Source organism: Petaurus breviceps, unplaced genomic scaffold (assembly GCF_028583685.1).
Source record: "Petaurus breviceps papuanus isolate PSGF00001 unplaced genomic scaffold, PetGlider_PUasm1.0 37, whole genome shotgun sequence".
Taxonomy (NCBI): domain Eukaryota; kingdom Metazoa; phylum Chordata; class Mammalia; order Diprotodontia; family Petauridae; genus Petaurus; species Petaurus breviceps.
In genome coordinates, this window is record NW_027186296.1 from 45491035 (window position 1) to 45500057 (window position 9023).

Sequence of the window (9023 nt, forward strand, 5' to 3'; positions counted from 1 at the left end):
TGTCTCTCTCTGTCTCTGTCTCTCTTTCTCAGTCTCACTCTCTGTCTTTCTGTCTCTCTCTTCCCTTTCATTCATTTTTCCTTTCCCCTTACCTTCTCTCCCTCCTTCCTTCTCTCTCCTTCCTTCTTTCTCTTGTTTCCTTCCGTTTCTTTCTTTCCTTCTTTCTCTCCTCTCCTTTCCTTTTTTCTCCTCTGTTCCTTTTTTCCTTCCTTTCTTCTGTTTCTTTCCTACCTTCTTTCTTTCCTTCTGTTTCTTTTTTCTATCTCTTCCTCCCCTACCTTCCTTTCCCCCTTATTCTGTTTTTTTCTTTCCTTCCTTTCTGTTGCTTTTCTTCCTTTTTTCTTTCCTTCCTTCTCCTTCTGTTTCTTTTTTCTTCCTTCTTTCTCTTCCTCCCTCCCTTCTTTCCTTCCTTCCTCCTTTCTGTTCCACTTTTCTTTCCTTTCTTGTTTCTTTCTCCTTCCTTCCTTTTTTCCTTTCTTCCTTCCTTTCTTTTACACCTAGCCCAGTACCTGGCTTAATAAATACGAATCAATTTTAAAACCTTAGTTTCCTAATTGTGCTATTGGGTGATTTGTCTAGATTGCCTCTGAATTCTTTTACCTTTGATGTTGGATTTTTTTTTCTAAATAAAGGGCTTATGTGCTTTACTTCTGTTACACAGCACTGACTTTGTTTAAAGGTTCTTTTATCACAGTGACAATGTTTTGACACATTAACAGTGCAACATTAACCAAGTCACTAACCTCTTTGGGCTTTAATTTCTTCATGTATAAAATGAGGGGCTTGGGCTAACTGATGACCAGTGTCTTTTTTAGCTGTAAATCTATGACCCCAGCTTTGCCATTTGCTGTCTACAGGACCTTCGGTAGACTCCTCATTAGGTCTTAGTTTCCTCACCTGTAAAAGGAAAATTTTGGATCAGGGGTGGGGAACCTATGCCCTGGAGGTCGCAGGTGACCTTCTAGGTCCTTGGGTGTGGCCTTTTGACTGAGTCCAAATTTCACAGAAAAAAAATCCGTTTTATTAAGAGAATTTGTTCTATGAAGTTTGGATTGAGTCAAAGGGCTGCACTTGAGGACTTAGAGGGCCATATGTGGCCTGAGACTCAGGTTCCCCACCCCTGGATTAGATGATCTAATTCTAGAAGGCCCCTTCCAGCTCTAAATCTGATTCTGTGATCTGATCACAATCAATGAAAAAAAAACAAAAAGCCTTAGGTAATGATTCTAGACTTCCCTTGATGCTGATGATTTACCCACACCCCCTTCTCAACTCCAACTGGCTATCATTAGGAATTTGTTTATTTCTTGGTTTTTAATAAAGCACTGGAAAATCATTCATTTTAGGTCTCAGGAAGAGAGTCAGACTTTTAATAGGAACAAGACTTGGTTTTTAGGCAGGAGGAGCTTGATAGAGATTTGTACACTATATTCTCTCTACTTGTTAATTTAGTTTCTTGGGGTGGCTAGGTGGCACAGTGAACAGAGCACCAGCCCTGGAGTCAGGAGGACTAGAGTTCATATCCAATCTCAGACACTTAACACTTACTAGCTGTGTGACCTTGGGCAAGTCACTTAGCCCCAATTGCTCTGCTCTCCCCCTGTAAAAAGCAAAAAGAAAAAATTTAGTTTCTTTATGAACAATACAAATACTGGCTGTACAGCAACGAACTTGGAAGAAAATTATGGTTATTGCTGACATGGCTTTTCTAATAAAGAACAAAAGAATCACTATATCTCTGAGTGTACATGGCCCCCTCAGAGACTGTTTAGTCCAACATATCCCTGAGAAAGAATCAATTATATCCAACAAGTGGAAATCCAGTCTCTTACTTAAAGAACTGGGGGAGGAAAGTGGGGCACGGGGAGAAGAGAGACCCATTATTTCTCAAAGAAATCCATTCTACTCTTGGATAGCTCTACATATTAAGAAAAAGTTTTCCTTTTACTGAAACTAAATCTTCCTCCTCCCTCTAAAATTTTCACCAATTGTTCTTAATTTTGCCTGTTGGAACCAAGGAGAAGAGGAGGTCTGATTGTCTTTCCTTATGACCATCCTTCAAATACTAGAAGATTGCTACTATGTTCTCCCTAAACCTTTTCTTCTCTAGGCTAAACATTTGAATTTCTTTGAACTGACCTTGATATAGCATGATCTACAGGCATCCTTTGACGATTTCCAGGTTATCAATGACATTCCTAAAACATAGCAATTAAAACACGAACACAATCATTCAAATGGAAGTAGTATGGAAGATTTTTTTAAACTAATGTTAATAGCCACATTTTGTTAAAACTGGAAGGGATACAGTCCCCTCATCTTTATTTCAGATATTAGGAAACTGAGGCCCAAAAATGTTAAGTAACACAATCATAAGATTAGCCAGTTATATAACTAGGACTCAAATTTAAAATGAATTATTTTAATTGAGCCTCACAATAACTATGCAGGGGCATAGAGGGTATAGAGGGGTAGCTATGTGGCACAGTGGATAGAGTGTCAGGTCTGGAGTCAGGAAGACTTACCTTCCTGAGTTCAAATGTGGCTTCAGACACTTACTAGCAGGTAAGCCCAATGACCCTGGGCAAGTCACTTAACCCAGTTTGCCTCAGTTTCATCATGGGTAAAATGAATTGAAGAAGAAAATGGCAGACCACTCCAGTATCTTTGCCAAGAAAACCCCAAATGAGGTCAGAATAAGTCAGACACAACTGAAACAAGTGAACAATAATAAATAACTCTATGAATTTGTTTAGAGAAGGGAAGGCCTGCCGCAAATCCTAGAGGATCTAGATCTAAACCCAGAAGGGTCTTCAGAGGACATCTTATATATTCTCTGCATTCTAAATATGGAACACATACAGGTTATGTGACTTGCTCAGGGTGACACAGGGAATGAATGTCGAAAGTAGGACTCTAATCCAAGTCACAGGATCATAAGATTTATTGCTAAAAGGGACATTAGAGATCAATTAGCCCAACCTCCTCATTTTACAGATTAGGAAGATGAGGCCAAGGAAAAGAAGTGACTTGGCCAGGCACACACTAAATTGCAGAGCTAAGATTAAAATTCAGGTCCTCTGACTCCAAATTCAGACTTCTTTCCACCATACTGTAAGTACCTCATTAAGTATAATGAAATGTAACTTTTTAAAGAGCATACAACTATAGGTGGCTGCATATTCTCCTATACTATGATTTCCAAAGGTCAGCATGTACATAAAAATGTTGCATCCAATAAGGGGGGAGGAGGAGGAAAGGGAAGGACAAGAGATAACTTTAATGAATGCTAAGTAGAATTAATTCAAGCCCTCTGCTTGACCAATACTAATCTCCTTGGCCTTAACAAGTCATGTTTGGTAAATATTTCATTTGACCATTATTAAATATGATTATACCCTAATAGAATTGGATCTGGATTTCATCAAATAATACTACTTCAGTCGCTTTATAGCTACTAGCTCTGGCCTCTTAGCATGGACATTGTATTAAAATTTTATATAAGTGAGAGTTCCTTATAAAATGCTACCAGATGAAAGCTAGGCATTTCTCAGACAGGACTTTATCTGATTTTATTTTAATGTTTGTTTAGGAATAGTCACATTAGGAACTAGTTACTAAGAAAAAAATGCCAATAGCTAGGTTTTGAAATAATGTCTTAACATTATATAATATATATTATATAATATTCTTAATTATATATTAAATTATTACTTTATATATTTAATATTACATATTATTCATATTGTTTAATATATTATATATAATATATTCTTAACATTATAATATATATAATGTCAAAAACATGTCTTAACACTTTAAAACTTTATAAAGTACTTCAAAATTATTGTAGTTACATAAAGCAGACTGTTCATTCGAATTTGCTTTAAAAAAAAAACACTTGATAACTGTTGTGAACTGGTGTTGATACATAGTTGACTTATTCAAGTCTATCTTCACCTCTCCGGCACCATGTGTATACTTTTCTCCTTCTATAGTTGCTCCAAAGTATTAGCTTAAGGGATATCTTAACTTGCAAACCACATTGGGAGAAGCAGTACCTTGTAGCTATTCAGAGTTACCTTCCCCTAAGGCCTGAATATTTGTATTTTCTAGCTGCATGCATTGTAAGAGAAATGGTTTGGAGAATTTGACCTGATAGCAATGTACATGACTGACAATAGTACCATTTCATCCAGGTGAGATGCTGACAAATATAAAGTGACCTTTAAAGGAACTAGAAGAATCCAAAGAATCATGGAATTAGAGATTTAGAGCTGGAAGGGGACCTGGAAGTCATTGACTCCTACCAACCCATTTTACAGACAAGAAGACAGAGGTGAAGAGAAGCTGAATATCTTGCCCAAGGTCCTACACATAGTAAGTAGCAGAGGTGAGATTCAAACCTGTTTGTAGGAAGAACCAAATGCATTTTCCAAAGCTACTCAATTCTATAACCTTATTTTGGGATGGATAAATGTCAAAGTTTTCTAAACTTTGAGGATAAATAAGAAAGCCTAAAAAGTCTTCTATTATATAGGAAGACACTTCACACATGTGTACACACACACACACACACACACACACAAACACAAACACCCCTCTTAGAAGTAGGGGACCATGATGTTTAGGTACTGCACATAACATCAGGATATTTTGTTTAGTTTTGCATAGCGTTTTTCCCCCTTTTCTTCCCTACTTCATACATTAGGGATGGCTCTGTGAAATGAGGAGAAAGGATGATTCCTGTGGGAAATGTAATGACATAAAAACAACAACGAAAAATATAAGTTATCTCAAGGTACTAACAAAACATAGAATAAAGCAGATATTGGTTAATTATGTAAATTATGAGGATATTATAGGTGGCTTTAAGAAAAACACCAACAACAGATAATTCATGCCCCCAAAAGAATTTTTTGGTCTTAATTTTATATTTTGGTTGTATGCATAATTTAATTTATTATATAATCTATATATTTATATTTATTTATATATATATTTATAATATAATTTAACTGGAAAGTTTTCAGATTCCTCCCTATTGTTTTGTCCTGTTCAGATTGACTTGAGACAATCACAATTTTATTTGCAAAAAGAAACATTTGTAGGAACTTTTGAACTTTTCACAGGAAATCCATCATAACAATGGCCAACACCTTTGATGAAGATACTTCTTCCTTTTATTGTGCCTTGCTTGGTATTGATAATCAGAAGATAATTTTTTAAAAGTTTCTGAAACTGTCTACTAAGGAATCTTTCAGGATTTTAACACATGCACAAGAGACATTTTTTTATTTTAGAGGTGAGCCTTTGAGGTTATAATTTGCTCAAGTTAAATGCCTTTTTATGATCAACAAACAATTAGCGCAGCAGGATTGTGTATTCTTTATAGACTAGCAGAATGCCTTTAGTGAGTCTCATGACTAGCCTAACAATTTATGTAACTAGGGTGTAGTGGTCAAGGCTTTACCCCAGGGCATTGATATCTAGGGATAGTACAGCAGTCCTCTGACCCAGTACCATTGTGTTATGCAAGTCACTTGACCCTTTTCTTTTGCCCAGACCCTGGCTGCCTCCCCCAGTGTCCCTCTGTTAGGGTGTGCTTCCTTCATGGGGTCCATTTCCCCACTGCCATACCTTTCTTTCTCCAAAAATCAGAAGACATCAGTCATATTCTGGGACATGGGCCATATTCTCTCTCTCTCTTTTTTTTGCCTTTTTTTGGGGGGGGGAGGTAGGGCAGTTGGGGTTAAGTGACTTGCCCAAGGTCACACAGCTAGTTTTGTATTAAGTGTCTGATGCTGGATTTGAACTCAGGTCCTCCTTACTCCAGGGCTGGTGCTCTATTCACTGTGCCACCTAGCTGCCCCACCATATTATCTTAAAAGTGGGCCAGTGCATGGCCCACTCTGAGAGTATCTCACCTTAATTGGTACAAACTGTCTTCATAGTCTTGACCAGTGAATCTGGGGACATCAGTCTAGGGACATATGACATGCTTTTTAAAAGGGATACCTTAGAATAACAGTATTGTAGGTGAACACCTGGTCAATGACATACCAAGGCCTCCCAAAGTAAGATCTCCTTACTCTCAACAAGTCCTAGAAATACCTCTGCACACAGGAAAAGCCAAACAGATGAAAAATGTCTGTTTTTCAAACAGTTTTCAAATTTTATGGTCTTAGGACCTCTTTAAACTCTTAAAAATTAAGGATCCCAAAGAGTTTTTATTTATGTGGGCTACGTCTATCAATGTTTATTAGAAATTAAAATGGATATTTTAAAAATATTTATTCATTTAAAATAACAATAATAAACCAATGATATGTTTACACAAATAATTTTTGTGAAATAATTTTTCCAAAACAAATTTAGTGAAAATAATGGCATTATTTTATATATTTTTGTAAATTTCCTTAATGACTGATTCAGTAGAATGTAGCATATCTATTTGTACATTCAAACTGTTACAATTGTTGTTTTGGTTGAAGTATTTGAAAAAACTATCCAACCTCATACAGATATATAATTGGAAAATGAAAGAACATTTTAGTAGACAAAGGATGTTAATACTATTATGACAATAGCTATGAAAATATTATTTTTTTTGCTTTTTTGAGGGGAGAAAGCAGGGTAATTGGGGTTGACTTTCTCAAGGTCACACGGCTAGTAAGTGTTAAGTGTCTGAGTCTGAATTTGAACTCAGGTCCTCCATACTCCAGAGCCAGTACTCTAATCACTGCGCCACCTACTCACCCATATGAAAATATTATTATGAAAATAGTCCTCACCTCCTGGACCTCCCCAAAAGGGTTTTGGGTACCCCCAGGAATCTGTGGGCAACACTTAGAGAACCACTGGTTTAGACTGTGTTATACAGTTGCATGAGGAGATGGATAAGTTGATGAGGACGTTTTGGACAGGCACTGCAGATGGGCTGTGAGCCTGATCCAGAATTGAATAGGAAATATAAGAGACTGAATCTGGGAAACTCTACAGGAATTTCAATAATCCTAACCTGTTTCCTGACTCTAAAAAATTTAGCCCTTTAATGCCAGTGACCCTTTGAGAAAAGGAAATGAGCTTAGCTCAATAAGGTCAATTCTTGATAAGGCAATGTAATTTCTTTGTGATATTTTCTAGATGTTCCCTAACCATTGTTTTAGCATTACATTCTAGAATTTTGTAAGGAATTTAATTCCAGTTCCCCTGCCTATGATACAGTCTCTTTCTTTAAAAATAATGGCAATGAGCTATACCAGATTTCAATCTGTATTATAAAGCAGCAGTCATCAAAACTACTTGGTACTGGCTGAGGAATAGAGGAGTGGATCAATGGAATAGATTAGGCACATGAGATTCAGAAGTCAATGATTATAGTAATATATTGTTTGATAAACCTCCAGACCCTGGTTTTTGGGATAAGAACTCACTATTTGACAAAAACTGCTGGGAAAACTGGAATATAGTATGGCAGAAACTGGGCATAGACCATTATCTAACACTATATACCAAAATCAAGTCTAAATGGGTGCATGATCTAGGTATAAAGGTTGATACTGTAAGCAGCCTCCTAAAACAAGGAATAGTTTACCTATCAGACTTGTAGAGAGGGAAAGACTTTATGACTAAAAAAGAATTAGAGAACATCATAAAATGTAAAATGGATAATTTTGACTATGTGAAATTGAAAAGTTTCTGTACAAACAAAACCAATGTAACCAAGATTAAGAGGGAGGTGGGAAATTGGGAAAGAATCTTTACAACCTATGTCTCTGACAAAGGACTCATTTCTAAAATATACAGAGAATTGAGTCAAATTTATAAGAATACAAGTCATTCCCCAATTGATAAATGGTCAAAGGATATGAACAGGCAGTTTTCGGAGAAAGAAATTAAAGCTATCTATAAGCACATGAAGAAATGCTCTAATTCACTATTGATCAGAGAAATGCAAATCAAAACAACTCTGATTGGCTAAGATGACAAAACAGGAAAATGACAAATGCTGGAGAGGATGTGGGCAAATTGGAACACTAATGCATTGCTGGTGGAGTTGTTAACTGATCCAGCCTTTCTGGAGAGCAATCTGGAATTATGCCCAAAGGGCTATAAATACTTTCATACCCTTTGATCCAGCAATACCACTCCTAGGGTTATATCCCAAAGAGATCATAGAAATGAGAGAAAGACCCATAAGTACAAAAATGTGTATAGCAGCTCTTTTTGTGGTAGCAAAGAATTGGAAATTAAGGGGGTGCCCATCAATTGGGGAATGGCTGAACAAGTTGTGGTATATGCATGTTATGGAATACTATTGTGCTATAAGAAACGAGGAGCAGACGGTCTTCATATTTACCTGGAGAGGCTTAAAAGAACTGATGCTGAGTGAGAAGAGTAGAACCAGGAGAAATGTGTACACAATTACAGACACAACATATGTGTGATGACCAACTTTGATAGACTGGACTCTTCTCAGCAATGCAGTGATATAAGTCAATCCCAAAAGACTCATGATGGAGAGAAATATGTGCATCCAGAGAAAGAACTAGAAAGAACTGAGTTTATATCCAGGTGGAAGCAAAATACGTGATCTTTTTCCTTCTCTTATTTGGTTTTATGTCCTCTTTACCATTTTTCATTCCAGCTGGCACAATCTGTCCTTATAACCTGACTAATGTATAATGTGAAAGTATTTACAGATCCTATATGTGACTATAAGCCGCCATGGGGGGGAAGGGGAGGGAGGGGGACAAAATTTAAAACTCAAGGAATTATGGAATTGAATCCTGTAAACTAAATGAAAACAAACAAATTAATAAAAAAATAAAAAAAGAAGAATCAAAAAAATAATGGCAATGAAGAGCCATTAGGTGGTACAGTATATAGAGCACTGACCCTGGACTCAGGAGGACCTGAGTTCAAATCTGAACACAGACACTTAACACTTACGAGGGTGTGACCTTGGGCAAGTGTAAGGGTTATGGGATTTAAAGATCTCCCATGCCCCATGGACGTGC